The 18,566-nt window shown below is 32.9% G+C and overlaps 1 long non-coding RNA gene across 6 annotated transcripts in view; it reads left to right on the top strand.

Moving 5' to 3' along the window:
- The window catches only part of LOC145688522 (uncharacterized), a 592,332-nt gene that overhangs the window by 452,880 nt on the left and 120,886 nt on the right, over window positions 1-18,566 (top strand). For all 6 annotated transcript variants that reach the window (XR_014131931.1, XR_014131932.1, XR_014131930.1 and 3 more), the window contains one exon: window positions 4,853-4,896. This is a non-coding gene — a long non-coding RNA (uncharacterized LOC145688522). The remainder of the gene's footprint in view (window positions 1-4,852; window positions 4,897-18,566) is intronic.

Genomic DNA, 18,566 nt, shown 5'->3' with positions numbered 1-18,566 from the left:
GTTTCTTGTGGTTATATATTCAAATTACAGGGTTGCATTTAAACTTAAGACTCAGTTGTCCACACACATCAAGAAACATTAAAAAGAAAATACGTACTGCTGTTGGAGATTACCAGTGTTTGAAGACAATCTTCGAGACATTACGTTCACGGCATGAGCACGTCTCCTTTCATGGTTTGTTGATACTTCCTCAGATTCATTCACGGTTTCCGAGCATTGTTCTGGCCATAAACTCTTTCAGGCCATGGTACTTGGAAGAATGAAATATTGTTGGATAGAAGGTGACTCCTCTCATTTTTGATTTTCATTTTATACACGGAAGAAATTTTCTTACACTGTAAAAAGGAAGATTGATATGATAATGCAACAATAATTTTTGGATTTGACAAACCTTTGATAATAGCAATGTATGCATGGGTAAGTTAGTACTGTACTGTACGATTTGGCATATTGATTACATCTGTCATTATCAAGCTACTCAGTACTCATGAAGAAAATGCGTCATTGATTTCTTTGAAAATATTAGTGACCCCATGTATAAAGAAGTGCTTAAAAGAATATAAACTATGAAATTTAGCGAAACTTGCGATAATCCAGCGGTATCATGCTGGACAGGATTTTCATTTAAGAAAATTCATGCGAAATTGCAATGGATTGAAACTAGTAACTTTAAGTTGTGGCTGAAACCTGTTTCGCTGTTCATACTTGAGGTCTCGACTCGAATAAACGTGAAGATACACGATGAATCAGAGGATTTGTTTGATTGAAAGGGGACATGGATGTTGTATTTTGGTGTCCCTGGGTATTCTCGATCATTCAGTTTCCTTTGTGTATTACGGCATTTCCTATTAAGAGTTAATTTAGTATACAAATTCACTCAAATAAGAATCAATATGTTTAATATTTTCTCTTCCGAAAACTTAAATATTGCTACCAACATCTTAAATACTTTGATTTCATTTATTTCGTCACATTCACCTCCTCCCACTTTTCAATTCTAGCCACATATTTCAGAATCAAAATACTATAAATAAAACACCAAATAAATTATTAACAGCCTTAAAACATTCATATAATGAACATTTTAATCTGTTGGTGCGCACAATTATTAATTTTTTATAATGCCACAGAATAGCTGAGTAATCCAGGGTAAGTATAAAGCACTAAGTTTTGTATGTGCCTTTGCTGCATTAATGATTTAAAATTTGTGTATCTACTTTAAACAAATGAGTGTGAAGGACGTTGCTTCTTCGCACAATACGTAGTCAAAGTTGATCTATTATTGTATATGTAGTACCCCTTCAAATTCGCTAGTTTTCTACACACACCTTTTCGAATTAACAGGGGAGATAGACTATCCACCTTTCTTCTCTACTGCTCAGTGACCCAACTTAGCTACACTAATACATAACTAAACACCAAAATAATTCTGTAAATCTGGTCACATGAATACTGTGTAATAATGAACGGTGAATCATGCTTATTCCTTTACAGAAGCCAGAAATTATGTTTTAATACTAGTTCTGCAGCGGAAGTTTGCTTGATCATAGCGGTAATGCAACACTGCCTAACAAGCACTAAAAGTGCTGTTCTTGTAGGAATAGTGTCAGTATCAGGATATTTTCCTGTAATGAATAAAACAACTCTAACTTGCAACGTTTCTCCTATAAATGTAATTACATAAAAACCTCAAACATAACACAATTTTATATGGCGTATGGTGTAACGGTCAAACAATTCTTTGGAAGAAAGCATTACGGATAATATCGAGTTCTGCGGTTAAACCAGTTGAGGCTGACATGCTAATGACTGCATTTTGTCACTTAGTGACGCACTGACAAATAGCCATAAAAATGAAAAATAGTGCTTGTTGACGCAGTATTGATCGTACACGTTACTACTTCAGAATATTGACATAGAGAGTGATTGATTGTTCAATTGCAGGAAATATCAAGACTAATGCTCAGTGAGAGAATCATATCATTAACAGGTGAACATCTTACATGTCATTCAACCAACAAATACGGCAAATTCACCATTAATATATTTTAATTCATTTGGTCACTATGCATTGTAACACGTAAGCACTGTGGTTCAGTTATCTTCCTTTTAGTTATGCTTGAATAAGCTCTGCCTTCAGAAACAGCGGAGTTGAAAAAAAAACCTTCGATACGTAGATAAAATATTTCTTTCGCCTGTTCCTCTCATCAAGAATTGAAATAATAATAATAATCCATTATTGAGCTGAGCGAAGCGAAGCTCTTATACTCGGGTTAGCCGTTTGGTTGTCCGCGAACTCCTCCTATACCGTTTGGCCGATCTCAACCAAACTTAGCACGCTGATAGAGTATGTCGTGGTGAGTGACAACATAGGTCGAAATGTCGTGCTGAGTGAGAACATAGGTCGAAATCAAAAATCCGATGTACCATCGAGGAATAATCACCGAAAAACGCTTCCATAGACTTAACATGGGGAAAAAGTTTTCACGCGATTTTTTTGTCAACAATTAAAAATGGCATTTATTATTGCATAATGGCCAGGAATGATTACGTAGTTTAAGCTCGCTCAGCTCATTTCATTGCAATCGGGTACATCCATTGCATTCCTAGTCTAATATATACAGGGTATCCATAAAGTCCCTTGCCACCCCATGTATCTTCGAAACGACAGCGAATATGGTAAAACGCAAAAACACGTCCATCATTATTTTAAGAGGCTTGAATTTTGAGCTATAAAAGGTACACCCCAGACAACTCCATATAGGGGTGCGTGGGGTCAACTTGGAAATTTTAAATGGCAAAGGGGTCGAGAAATATATCGTTGGAAAGATCTCGACAAAGGAAATAATTTCTAGAACGTTTAAAGTCCCTATATTGAAACCATACAAAATGGCGGGGATTCACATTTTGTGTGCATGAAGTCCGCTGTCACCCCGTGTATCTTCGAAATGACAGCGAATATGAGAGAACGCAAAAACGCGTCCATGATTATTTTAGGGAGGCTTGAATTTTGAGCTATAGAAGGTTTACCCCAGACACTCCCATCTATGAGATTAATAGTGGCACTGGCACTACTGTTTGTCCGAATTTATCCCCATGCATATCCAAAGAGTAGGAAGGAATTCGAATACTTTACGTAAACCTATTCTCCTGTGCGAAGAATGGACATTTCAGCTGCTATTTTTTTAAATATATATAATACGGAAGTTGTCTTCCCTTGACGGTCAGTAGTGGTTCTACACATACAATACTATTTCCGTGTAATTTATTTCGCTGTCATTTCTCATGCTAACATCAGTTTTATCAGTCGAGGATTTAAGGAGTAGAATAATTTTGGTTTGCCTATTTTCAAGATCTTGAATATGAAAGGAAGATTTGTTCTTTGACTTTCACATGCACAATTTGTTTTTAAAAATATGTGATTGTTGTCATCTTTTCACATAAAAGGGATTTACCTAGAGCCATCAAACTTTGTACACAGATATCCATCAGATCTAATCGCGTACGAAGCAGTCTTTCGATTTTCGGCTCATAACAAAATATAATTCAAAATAACATCGCGAACAGTAACTGCGGACAGGAAAAAGCTCAGTGACAAGAATCGCGGGGTATTGGAGAGGATTGTAACAAAGGACTGTTAGTGAACACGGAGAAAATGATTGCTGAACTCAATCAGCACCCGAAACAACTTATTGCGGCAATTAGTCCGATGCAGATTGCATGATCTTAATATCCATTGTAGAGTTTCAAACCTATGCTCCGAACTGTTTCTCTCTCTCTCTCTCTCTCTCTCTCTCTCTCTCTCTCTCTCTCTCTCTCTCTCTCTCTCTCTCTCTCTCTCTCTCTCTCAAAACCATAAAATGCAACTGCAACTCTGTGATGCTACGGGCTTCATTTTCATGGTTTCTCGGGTTATGTGATTACGCTTACAAAACCCATTACTTCCAGTGATTGTGATCAGTTTGTCACCATGTGCACCCTACAACCCAGATGTTTCCGGCCATTAACAGAAGTCGAAAATGGCCATTCCAAGATGGCAATGCATCAATTCACATTGTTGAAACTGCCTACGGGTAGTTTCATGAATATTGAGATGAAATAAATATTTCTGGCTGGAGCCACTAATTCTCAGATTTCAACATTATTGAAAACGTGTGATCAACTCTGAAGAACAGACTCCTCCCGAGCAGATATCCATTCCTCATCCATTCTCCATCCATTCATCATCCATTCTTGCTACTGAAACTGCGTTCTTCACTGCATGAGGAATCGTACAGCATTTCTCTGGAAGACATTTAAAATTTATGCGCCACCATTCCACGATGAATCAGATTTCTCTGGAGGCTAACAGTAGTTTCCATTTTTCTTCAGGTGGTTCCATTATTTTGATAACCGTGACTTTAATCCCCGCTGGAGATACATAAAAGGATTCTACGCTATATTGTAACTTTATTTTCGGTTGGAAAATAGAATAATAATAATAATAATAATAATAATAATAATAATAATAATAATAATAGCTATTAACTTTTCGGAAAATAGCTTCTACTTTGCTACAAGGTCCTTAGAATTAATGAATACTAATGCTGACTATTTTCCATTTTTTTTACATTTTCCTGTTGATAAACATGCGTATACTTGCATTGGTATTTAACTCATAATGCATATATATATATATATATATATATATATATATATATATATATATATATATATATATATAATGTGATAAAAGACTTGAAAGTTGAAAATAAGCAATAAATGAAAAGGAAAATAATATTTGTGTATGCGCAACTTAAAATATTTAAGTAATATTTGATTTCTTTTAATCATTTATCATTCTATCTTACAGGTTTTCGGAGAAAAAGTCAGACACACTCCATGTTAGACCACAAGGTAAGGACTATTTAAGAACAATTTACAAAAAAAAAAAAAAAGAAAAGAAAAAAAAGAAAAAAGAAAAAGAAAACTGAATATAATACTTATGAACTAAATATAATACTTAAGTGCTCTACTCTGCAATTGACTACTTGCTAGTTTTGTGTCCAATCTCCAATGATCGGAAGAAACAAGCTATCTTAAAGATGAATGATTTAACAGCTCTTTAGTTTACTCCATTTCCTCCATTCTTGTCATCCATAATTCTCACATCAACATTAAATTACATTTTTTCAGTAACTTTTATTTGAACGATCTTCAATTAAACACTGATAAATACAAGTAATAGTATCAGTGAATCTTAAGAGCGTTATACTATTTATAAATATGTGTTCCTGTTAGGGTGATTAAATTAAAAGGCCCAAACATTTAAACATGAAATGACAATATTGGTCATGTTGTTTTATAGGCTTCCTTTTAATCATATTTTTTATGTTTGTCTTAAATGTTCATAAAATAAATCGTAAAGTGCTTTCTCTTGTGTATTTTTCACAGCACAATTCAGATGTATGTGTAGAAGGGAAGCTTTAACTATATGTGCAATATTTGTCTTTGAATAGCGTTTCTTGTTATACGAGTTTTCTGATCTAACTGAAGAACAGTGACACAGATCCTCCAGTATTTGAATGTATCAGTACAGAATGTGAATGTATCAGTATACTTTCACACTTTCAAATGTATAACATATTTAAATACGTGACGAGTGACACATTGTCAAGATCTGACAAATAAAATAGGAAACAAACGAAATAAGGTAGACAGAAGCATTTTTTTTTACTGGATACCACAAGTGACAAGTAGAGATCTACACAGGATCTTAATGCAAGGTAGTATGACGAAATTAGGTAGTAATGCGAATACCTTGGAAACAATTATCCAAAATAGATGCTTGTCAAAAATTATTGGAAAGACCTTATTCAGCAATGGATCGGACAGTTCTCGATAATTGTATGTACCGGTATTCGTTTCAAATATAGATAAGTCATTAGTACTCATGTAATGCCAGTTATCATTCTTGATATCTGAGCATTTTGAGATTAATAAACGCTTATATCATGTTCTAAGAGAGCATATGTTTAACCCTGTAGCTGTAAGAGTTTGTAAGAAACAAAGATAGTTAAACTAAAATTTACTGTTCTTGAGTAAAACTAGGTACAATTTACTGTTATGTCTCGGTATAACAGATGATTCTGCGAACTCGAAATATTTTAACAACTGGTTCTAGCGAACCGGCTGAATAGCACCACTGGGTGAATATATGAATGTCGATCCTCAAAAGTATATTTAGTACAAAGATACATTCAAAGTTAGTTGTATCTGTACTTTTTTTTTTCTAATGTATTTTATATTTGTATACTAAACTATCAAGTTCCTCATTGTAAAGGAAAAGAAAAGTTCTTTATGGATTTTAGCAACTTGATTTACATAATCAACCATCTCCTCGTTAACTTCTTTATGTTCCAAATTAGGGTTTAACAAATTTGTTCCATATGTTTTTGTTCGTAAATAACAAAGTAAACTTTTGGTTCCTTAATTTTAGGCCATCAAATTTGGAGTTTGAATATTATTAAATTTGTTGATGTTCAAATTCCAAATTTTATGATCAATAAATTCGGAAATCAAAGATTTACACAAGATAATATTCCTTCACATGCTTACTAACATGAAAGAAGATCAAGGTTCACGATTAATCTAAGTTTGAATGTAACATTAGCTCAACTGGAGACGAATGATATGTATACTCCCCTTGTGATATTATTTAAAAGAAAAAGTTAGTTGAAGGATAAAAGAAAAAAAGGCAACAGAGTTGTAAATCAGTTGCATAGAAAACTCTTATTTTGTAAGATAAGTATGATGTATTTTACAGTTGTTTCCGATTTTGTGAAACTTCTGTCGTTATTTTGTGATGTTTAAAATAACATTTTAAGTTGATTTGGAAGATTTGCTCAGCTTAGGAAATACGAGATTGGCAGATTGAATAGACAATTAACCTTTAGTCGTGATGGTGAAAAGAGACGTTAAATTAGTCTAGATTAAAACTATTAGTTGATTAATTTTTGTTCTTTATTCAACGTTGATAATGCGAAGAGCGGGGAACGTCATTTACGTGAACAGTAACTTATATTTGACTCTGAATCAGTTGGTGTGTGCACAGACTATTGCATGATTACCCTCATAACCTGTTTCAAGTTTGCTGTATTCATAGGCGGCTTGGGAGGAAAGTCACATCTGTAAAAAAATAGTTTTATCACTTCAAATTAAGGAAGAAAGGTAAACTAATGTTCTTATTTTTTTATCAAGGTTTTGAATATTAAGTAACTTTCCTTCCTTTAGCTTGAAGCGATAAAACTTTACTTTCTATTTATTTTTTTTACTGATATTACTTCCCTCACGAGCCGCTCATTGACTATATTATTGATATTTTCGATTTCACATAATTTTTGGAATTCTTCTTTATTTTTTCCAATACTTAATTACGAGAATTTAACGAACAAAAAACATACACGTGTACATATCACACTTTATTCTCTGATCAGTATATTATGCATGATAATCCTCAGAATACCGAAGAGTAGTTGTAAATTCGCGTGTTGGATGATCGTGACAGACTGTCCTCCTATTGTTCTTTCCAAGCAGTTGAATGAGCCTACTATTTTTACTATCGCGTCCTGTTGATAAGAGGAAAGAAACTTGATATGCTACCTTCACGATGTTCATTTACAACTGATTTGCGTGCGACATTGTCACCAATGTTCTGGCTTCAAAGAAAACAAAACGTCATATTGCAGAGAAGTTTTTTTTTTCAAATTCCCAGAAAACTGCTGTGTTGTTTGTTCAGCATGGTAGTGTTCTCTAAAGAACCTTAAAACAGTATCATATGAAATGCGACCGAAATCTAATCAGATGTAAAATATACTTTGCGTTTGTATATTGGTCCCTGTTATTTGAGCATTCTTTTAATTACGAGTTTTAGCATCGATTTTTTGTTTTTAGACATATTTCACTTTAAAGTGAACTACGTAGGTTTTTCGCAGCTTTGTTTTCTTTAGACTAAACTGCTGTAACAAAATGTATCCTTCTAAATAATAATTTAAAAAATCTGATCATTGAACGTTTGGTCTTAATTTCTAATTTAAACCCACCAGGAAGCTTTTAATCTCTCAGTAATTCTTTTTTTTTTTTTTTTTTTTTTTACGGAATAATATTTAGTACAAGATTAGTATTGTGATATATATATATATATATATATATATATATATATATATATATATAATATAGAATATGTGTGTGTGTGTGAGAGAGAGAGAGAGAATACACATTTCGGGTCCTCGTCTAGAGACGCGAATTGCACTATGTGGTAACGTCGCAGATAAAGAACTATAGGATATATCAAATAATTACACCAATTATTTCCAGATGGTAGTTAAACACGATAGACATTGACAATAGAACAACCTAGTAACGATGTAAATTTTGATGTGCTTGATGTGATGATTTGCTTTTGTAGAGCAATGCTAATGTGTGCAACATTGCCACATAGTGATTTTATTTTCCAAAGCTGCTTAAGGAGGACCAGGAGGGTATACCATTATATAGCATTTTCTTTCTATTTTTTTCCTGAAGTATAACACTCTATTGTCCGTGGGCAAAAATAGAAAGAAAATGCTATATAATGGTATACCCTCCTGGTCCTCCTTAAGCAGCTTTGGAAAATAAAATCACTATGTGGCAATGTTGCACACATTAGCATTGCTCTACAAAAGCAAATCATCACATCAAGCACATCAAAATTACTCTATGCCAAGGGACTTTTCAGACACGCTATATATATATATATATATATATATATATATATATATATATATATATATATATATATATATATATATATATATATATATATATATCGTGTCTGAAAAGTCCCTTGGCATAGAGTAACTTTGTTATTATCCGAGTTACAACAAGGTGTAAGAGGAGAACCATCTCCAAATATGATGCTTTCAATCTGAAGTAAAGGAATTATTTAAATCGATGGAGCCGTTTAGGCTGTACACCCGATGCGCCAAATGTTAAATGAAAATACAATGTTACCATTTACCTGCACCTACAACATAAGTGAATGAAGGTACTGTCTTGTACGCTAAGATATCGATGGCCAACCCCCATTTCAAACAGTAACTTCATTCACTTATGTTGTAAATGGCAACGTTGCATTTTCACTTAACATTGGGCACATAAAGAGTGCACATCCTGAAAGGCTCGTCCGATTAAAAAAAAAAAAAAATCCTTCACTTTAGATTGAAAACATATTTGGAGACTGTTTCCCCTCTTGCATTTTGTTGTAACTCGGATAATAACAAGAGTTACCTTATGTTAGGGGACTTTTGAGATACCATATATATATATATATATATATATATATATATATATATAATTTCTATGCTATGCTATGCATAAATGTGAGAGTTTTATAGAATTGTTATGCCGTCCATCGTTCAGTATTTATCAGAATAAAAATAATATGATGCAACCAGGAGCGGTTTTATGATATGGATTCCGTGTCGCAAGAATAGGTCCAATCTTTAACTCAATTCAAACGAATACGTTGCATAAACAATTTTCGATTTCACCTTAGAACAAAAACGGTAACAGATAGTGAGAAGCTTCTTTGCAAGCGATTGAGCGTCTCAAGGCAAAGACACTATGACACCACCTCCGTTGTCTGTGCAGAGAAACTAGAAGCTAATTTGCTAAAACTTCAGGTTCCGTTCTAATTTTCTTAAAACAGGAACGTAATAGAACAAACGTGATATATAGCGATATTTTTATAGATTGTTTCTCTCTCTCTCTAAAAAAATAATAATCTCCGATCCTTCTGTTGCAATCAAAAGTTATAGATTTACTACAAAATACTTCAGATTCAGTTAAACACCCTTAATTTGTATGTCTACAGTACCTTCACAATATAAACAAAAACTCAATTGTTGTTAGCTCATGAACACACTATTATTATTATTATTATTATTTACTACTATTATTATTATTACTGTTTTTTTCCCGAGCTTGGAAAAAAAAGGAAAATTTGGGAAAAATTGAAATTTTCGAATATTTTACTATATTATGGTTTCAAAATGAAAGCTATTACGCTTCTGGTATTAGATTAGGGAAAATTTGTAACAACAATAATATGTGCACCACTCCTTTAAAGTTAGCACCGTGATAGAAAATAGTTATGCCCACAAAATATACTAAAATATAATCCTAGTTAGATTAATTGATATAGACACATTTAAATTATCATAAGCAATCTTATGAAAAGTACGTGTTAAAATAACCGGGCCAAAATCATTTTAGTTAATACCAGTATGTTAAAATCAAAAATATATTCTTTTTGTAGATGGTATCTCCTTGTGCTGTGTAGAATTTCCGGAAATTTTGAGTCCATTAGAAAAAATCTTTTGTTCGGAAATATTGGCAAAAATCTGAAATTATAATTTAAAAACTTTCTTCTGATGCTAATCTTATTTGCTGTAATGTGTCTGCAGCATGCATATATATATATATAAAATGTGTGTGTGTGTGTGTGTGTGTATTTCTCTAGCAGGAAAAATACTTAAAGCAACAGGCTTTAATTTTACTTTATAGTTTCCTGTTTTTTCGTAAAAATCCCTCTTTATTATTTGTATATTTTTCGAACAACTCAAAAAGAGAGATTATCTTATTTACACACATACACTGTACAAGTGCGTAAATTTGAGCGGCGAGAAATTATTAAAGAATTTAACATGTGAAATTTGCGTTCGTTATTATTAAAGAGTGGCAGAATACCCTTTGCACGGGAAGCATGTTTCATTTTAGATATAAAGGGCACCAAAATTGTCACCAGTGAACTCATAGACTCCGAAAACTATGAATTCGTACTAGTATTGGTCATTTTCAATTACTTTTACATGTCACTGTCTCCCTCTAGGAGTATTAATAGAAGTTGAATTTGGATTTAAACGGCATCGAAAGTGTTACTGTTCATCTCAGCGACCCCAAAACCAATGGATTCGATAGTAATATCGGTCATTTTTGATCGTTTTTATCTATCTCCCCGCCTTCAAGTTGCGGGGATGAATTTGGATTTCAACGGCATTGGAAGTATCACTGTTCATCTCAGCATCCACGAAAACTGTGGATTCGACACTAATACCGGTCATTTTCAATATATATATATATCCCCCTTCCTTCCTCTAAGTGATAAAAGCGTCGCAGGCCGGAACCTCATTTATGTTAAACTTTATTGAGGTCGGTCTGGTGGTTTAAGAGTTGTTAAGGTACAAATATAGTCACTTTCACCTTATAGATAATTTGTAGCACTAGAAAACAAGTTGATGTTTACGTATAAAATTTTGTACATAAAGTTTATATAAACAAGCTTGTCTATATTAGAATATTAAATCAAAGTAATTATGTCGTAGTGCACGAGTTTTAGTGAAATTTGCCGACTGCTGTCTTTGAAGAACTAATTTGGTTAAAATTAACAAAATTTCAGCAGATCGAAAAGCACATTAAGAACTTAGTACCATTCATGAGCTCCTATTTATTGCAACAGAAACGCTTCATGATATTAGATGTGCATGCAACTGGAAAAGTGTTGTAATTAATGCACAACCACGAATAAACGACTAAAAAGCACATAAAGGAAATGAGTGCAGACTATTAACTTCCAAGAATAATTACAACAATTTTATTTTCCAATGCTTCCTTTTTAAATATTCTCAATATTGAAATTTCTCAACTTACATTTTTTTTACGTGTTCGAAAATAAAACGGCTCTATTACTAGTACAGTTAACGTACAACAGATTTTCGTTATTTTCCCAATTTTTCTAAATTTTCCAGAAAAAAACCGAAAAGAAACTTCTTTTTTTTTTTGCCAATAGATTCAAAGTTTTTGGAAGTTTTACAACACTAGTCTTAACTGATACACTATATAAGAGCGGCTATAGGCTACGTATTTTAACTCTTTCGCTCTTTGGGAACTTACTAGTTAGTTTCTAAAATGGGGTGGGATAAATTCACTCCGTCTTGTTCGATTTCAGCTTGAGCAGTTTAGATGACTGGGAAACCTTAACCCTTAACTGCTCTGGTGGGTCTCTCAGACCCATCTGTTATATAGTTGTCTAATTTAAAAGTGTTCAATTGATAATACTAATTTCCTGTCTACCCTAGTTCGGCATGAGCTGCCATTGCATAAATAGGAACAAAAAAATGTAGTCACTCCGTTGGAGGAGGGGTTACTCAATCATTAGTGACGAATCTTATCTTGGGGAAATACACGAGTTGATGATGGGGAACGGGTGGTGACAGTTATTTTCAGTGCAGTTTTGTATTCCATATCTGAAACGAAATAAAAATGAAAATAACGAAAAGGAACACAGAAGAAAATACATTCGTTGTCCTCTTGGAAAAGCCTTAACGAGCCTCATATTTCTCAACGTGACAATAGTAACTTCCCAGCAGATTTGCATTTAATCGTTCAATGAGTTCATATTATTGATAACTTTCTAGTACGAGAAAGAAACAGAAGACCACTAATTTATCCGTAGAATAAAAAAAAAAGAACTACAAAGTCAATATTTGCAAAAGAAGAATGCGGGTCTGTTAGAACCTCAGTTTCTGCATAGTTGAGGCTTAAAGAATAAATATATATATATATATATAATATGCCATATTACACCAAAATCGAATAATAATTACTTTAAGAAACGATAAGAGAGAATAACGTCTTGTTTCAAAATACTGAATTAGATATTTCAATGGATTTACACATTGCATGGTCCCTACGTATAGAAAAATGTTTGAATGTGTGTTCATTTCGATGTACGCACGCTCGCTTAGAGACTATATTGTTCAACGTACTCGGAGCAAGTTTGAACTTAAATGTTTTTATAGGATTTTACAGGAAGGGTGTCAAATTTTCTTCCTAGCCCCGATAATGAGGAAACTTGATGAAAATTGAATATCATTTTTTTCTCGAAATAATTTCTTTCATCACAAACATTTTTCATTAACAATCCTGTGACATTACTTAAGAAATTGAGCTTGAAAGCAGCACACTTGAAAAGGTTCACAAGAAATACTTTATATTTGCGTATACATAATGGACCTATTATTTTGAAACTCCGTTGTAAGTTTTAAACTAATAGACTAAAAACTGTGAAATTATGTACGATATAAATATCCACAGGGAAGAAATAGACATACTCTGCTATGTCAATAACAGTTGCCAACCAAAAATAAAGACTAGTGTCATTTGAAGAAAAGAAAGTCATTAGAGACGAATATTTCTAATGCATATATTAGAGTACTTACTCCATTTGTAATTTAGTGTTACGAAGTAAAAAAGATGCTACAGTATCGCAAACACTCAAATTGTATAATCTTCTACAATAGTAGTAACGCAAGACAGACGGACAGTGACACGGAGAAAATAACGCACTATTATTGTAAAATAAAGAAAAAAATGATGTTTACGCGTTTTAACTTATTTAGTAATGATTGGAGAGAAATTTGAAAAAAAAAAAAAGAATCAAGATATCAGAAGCTCTGAAAAGTAGTGCGCTTTTCACAATTTGCTTCGTTCCTACAGCATTTTTTTCGTCTTTTCTTTTCAAGGTGGTAGATTTTAGTTGTCCCAAGATTGACCTTTATGGATGAGTTCCCAGCACCGCGCTGTCACTCGCTGTCTTCACTTCTTGTATTGTGTCGTTGTGTAATTCAGCACAAAGCTGACTCTTATTTCCTGTCGTTTCGCTACATCATATTTCATCTTGTTGGGAGAAATCATTATCGAAGAAAAATCGGGGCGTTTTTGTTGGCTGTTGTAACAAAAATGCAATTTCATGAGATATATTACACATCTACACACACACACACACACAATTAATATAAATTTACATTGATTTATATAATGAAACAAAAACGATGCATGAATCCAAATAAGAAACCATTATTATCGTCATTAAATTTTACAAAATATGCCTAAATTTAACGATAAATTCTGAATATACTGTAGTATGAAAATCTTGTATGCGTAGGTTCTGTGGTAAGAGTTGAGTTGCCAATAATGTATTATTGTATTAAATCATCTATCTATTAAAATGCTACAATAGCAAAAGAAGAGCCTGAGCTCCAACCTATAAACTTTGTTTTCAAACCTTTGATTTACGGTTATTTGTGATTTCGCGTTTAACAGAAATATTTTAAACTATGTGTACTTTAAATAAATTATTTAAGTAGACCTTTTTCATATAAAGTTTTTTTTTAACTATTGTTCAAAGCCTTTGCATTTTAATAAGCCTTTTCCAAAATTAATGCAAATGAATTGTGCTGCCGTCTTTGGAGTTCCTTTAAACTATACGTTTGTGGGCATTTATATGTTTGTAGCCAATCCTTTCGACAATGAGATCTCGCCAACTATAGGCTCTAGAAAGATGACGTTTTCAACGATCAATTGCAAATTTTGTGTAGATTGTCCAGTTCTAATTGAATATTTTTTAATCTGGCCATTATTTGTTTATTACATTTTTACGGGTACACTAGAAGTGTTGAAATTAAGAAAGGAAAAAAAACTAAAGCATCATATCCTATACATTATGCATTCCAACACAATATAATTGCATACATGGGTTACATAACTGTCAGGCGTTTGTTTCATGGCCAAATGATAATGAAAAACTAAGGATAGCCACTTCTCCACTCTTAACAGTAAGTTGAATCTATCGTTGGAGTGTTTTGCCCAATGAACACCATATATCACTGTCATTATAATTAATTGTGTGTGTGTGTGTGTGTGTGTGTGTGTGTAATGTATTTGCTTATTACATACTGCATGCAAAAAAAAAAAAAAAAAACACTGTACACTGACCATACATGAATTAAAAACTCCAACGGGAAGTAGGCTCAAATCTTGCAAACGGTGCGAGATATTGAAAAAGTAATCGACAAAATCTCCCCTTTATGGTATATCTTGCCAATTTTTATCAAGACGTCTTTCACTTGTCTCTGTAAAGAAACATGTACAGATGTGAGGAATAACAAGGAGATTCATGCTCATATGTGAATTATGCTCTGTGTAGAGAGCGCAGGTTCAGCTAGTCTATCTATTAAAATGCTAGATTTATATGTTTTTGATCAAGAAAAGTTTGTTTGTGCCCAAGAACTATAAGTACTAGACACGTGCGGTTTTCACTGGTCGATTCCAAATTTCGTGTAGATTTGTCAGTTCGTTCAAATTATATATATATATATATATATATATATATATATATATATATATATATATATATATATATATATATATATATATATAATATCTTATGCATTCTAATCGTCGTTTTGACCCTATTTAATACTGTCATTACAACGTTAATGTTGATACCCTTCTGTAAGGCATCCAGTAGGGGAGCTACGTATAGCGGGTTGATAGACATTTCAGGCGCTTTAATTTAATCAGAATGACAAAAGCTATTGCAAGTTGGCAACTTCGAAGGCTTGTGGACCCACAATAGGGTGTACTCGAATATGGAATTATACGAAAAAAAAATATATACATTTGATATAATCTATCACTTATCCAAGCAACGTTCTAGTGGCAGTATTAAACTAATAGGGTCAAAACGACGATTAAAACGTGGAATAGAAAAATAGTTAAAAAAAAATGAACGAACTGGCAAAATACAAAAAAAAAAAAAAAATGCCACAAAATTACTCCAACATTGTATATAGTAAAATACTGCATGTATATGTTTGTTTGCCTATAGCAATTCGCTCCCTTCAAGAGTCTTTGCCCTTTACTTGTGTTCGTAAAGGAACTGGCACATATATACTGAGAAGTGGGAAGAAGATTCACGCTCATATTAGAACTGTGCGCTCTGTCAATAGCGTAGGTTAGGCTAGTCTATGCATTAAAATGTTACGTTGATATGTTTATGGCCATTTTTTTTTCAACAATGAAATCTCAAACAGCAAGTTATAGAAACATGCCGTTTTCGCTGATTGAATCCAAATTGCGTGTAGACTTGCCAGTTTCCATTTATTCAGTTTTGTTTTTCAGGTGATGTTATTTTCTACTCAACATTTTAGGGGGCGTTTTGAGCCTATAAGATTAATATTGTCGGTTGGGTGTTACTAAATTTGATATCCTTCTGTTGAACAACCAGTAGAAAATCTATGTAGGTGGGTTGACAGGCATTGCAAGCATGTGGCTTTAATCTGAATGGCAAAACCTATCGTACCCTGGCAACTTAAAAGGTCTGTAGAGCTGGAATGAGGCGCACTCTGATATATATATATGAAAGAAGAAGAGGGAAGGATTCATTATATTAAAAATTATGCGCTGTGTAGGCAGCGCAGGCTCAGGTGGTATAGTATATTTTAAATATAGAAAACTAGCGCTAATCAATCTATTCATTAGCTTACTATGATATATGTATCCATTTTCAGTTACACATGTAACTGAATTTTTCTTCGAAACGCTCGATTTTTTTTCATCGCGTGCTAAACACATTGTGCGGAGGGAATGAAGCCAGTTGGTTGCTACAAAATGAGCATGCCGTTGTCATAGCTATCGTTACACCCTCCCACGAACTATTTAACTATCATTTTTTAGTTGTAGTTATAACGAGGATGATCCTGCGGCGAGGACCACCAAAAATTTATAAGACGAAATCCCACAGTTCATATAAATTTATAAATGCCAATTACTAGGCTACTGTGATATCAAAATTAATTTCGTACACTGCATCAATATATTACCTTTTATTATATCGCGTAACAAATTAAATATTTATACACCTTAAAAGTTGTTTATGTAGTTTACACGAGATGGTTTCGGAATTATATATTATTTTTATTTCGTTGCTATGACAACGAATCTCTCTCTCTATTAATACAAAAAACAGCAACGTTATATCAACAGCAAAACAGTTACATTTATATATATATATATATATATATATATATATATATATATATATATATATATATATATATATATATATATATATAATATACTTTTTCTCTATATATTTATTCTTTTCTTTGATAGTTTATGCATCAATTGAAAGCACATTATGCCCAAAGATTTTGAAATACAAGTTACAAGTATAAAATTCAAGTAGAAAAATCCACGTATCATTATATAGTTTTGTTGGTTAATATGGAGTTTTATGGTCCATTTTCAAGACCAGGGCTGTAAACATATAGCTTAACATTGGATCCGAACTCTCAGAAACTTAAAACTTATACCGTGAATCAAATCCAAGTATCCTGCTCCGAACGCGGGTGTTCTAACATAACAATCAGTGAGCTCTAGTTAAAGTATAGAGAAAAAACACGACTTGCTGAAATACGTTCGAAGGTAATGTCCTTACAAATAATAATAATAAAAAGCTTTTTTCAGTTACTTTCTAATAGATGGTAAACTTCAGCATAGCTTTATGTAAATTAAATACAGTTGTTTAGTGGAAGATTGAACATGTTATTTCGGGAAAGCTAGTTTTTTTTTTCCACAAACTTTGGACATGTCGGGAAGGAAGTCGTTAGAAGATAAAATCTAAAAAAAATCGGAGTATTTAGTTCATATGATTATGTTCAACGACATAGAGGATGTTACTTAATATTTGCGTAACTAAATTTTGTATTTATTTTATTTTTAATGTTCCAAACTTTTATGAATATACTTAGGTTCCTTACTGAAATGATGTGTTTAATATCTAGATAAAATATGTCCTAATTTTGGCAGTTAGGCTGATATTTTATTTAACCGTAAGTCTAAAATTTAAATGCATATTACTAAAATCATATTATTTGACTACACGCTTTTGAATTATTCCTTGTATTTATATTACATAGAGACCAAGAACCATATGGGGAAATGTCCTGGGGTTCGGAGCTTCTTTTCTTCACGCTATAATTATTTCCTCTTCGATACATATGGTGTTTCTAGGCTAGTCATGTGAACTACTAAGATTGGTCATCTGAAATAAAATTCTAGGTAAGATACATGCTTTACTATTGCAACTGCTGCTACTCACTCATTTACGTATAAAAACAAGTGTAGTAAATATCGTGTTCTATCGAGGCTTATCGGTTATCAGTAACGGACGCAGAATTTAGTTATGGTGGGTGCAAGTTTGAAGATATATACAAAGTAATATATATATATAATATTAGATGCACGTACCTCTAAACTATAGATGTATTCAAGGAAAGAATTGAGAAAATCTGTGTGTGAGAGAGAGTACTTGTTTGGTATTTTATAATATAAACTACTTGTAAACGTAAGTACAAATGATTGTATAACGATATTCTTCTGTTGAATAGAACCATGACCTTAAATTCTTCTATGGACAAGATGTATGTCCATAGAAATAGACTTTTCAAAAAAGGGGACACGGTGTCTCAGTGGTGGAGCGCTTACCTATAGTGTGTGGGATATCTGATTCGATCCCCGGCCAAGTAAGTTTGTGATGGACAACATCGTGTCCGTGTGTTTTCTCGGGGTACTCCCGTTTTCCCCATATTTTCATTTCACCAATTCTTCCTGTATTCACTTGGCTTTATCATCCGTCTTCCTTA

The sequence above is a fragment of the Thermobia domestica genome, chromosome 6 (assembly GCF_964235325.1).
Source record: "Thermobia domestica chromosome 6, izTheDome1.hap1.1, whole genome shotgun sequence".
In the NCBI taxonomy this organism is placed as follows: Eukaryota; Metazoa; Arthropoda; class Insecta; order Zygentoma; family Lepismatidae; genus Thermobia; species Thermobia domestica.
The sequence above is the reverse complement of the archived record's forward strand: the minus strand, read 5'-3'. Positions and strand labels throughout refer to the sequence as shown.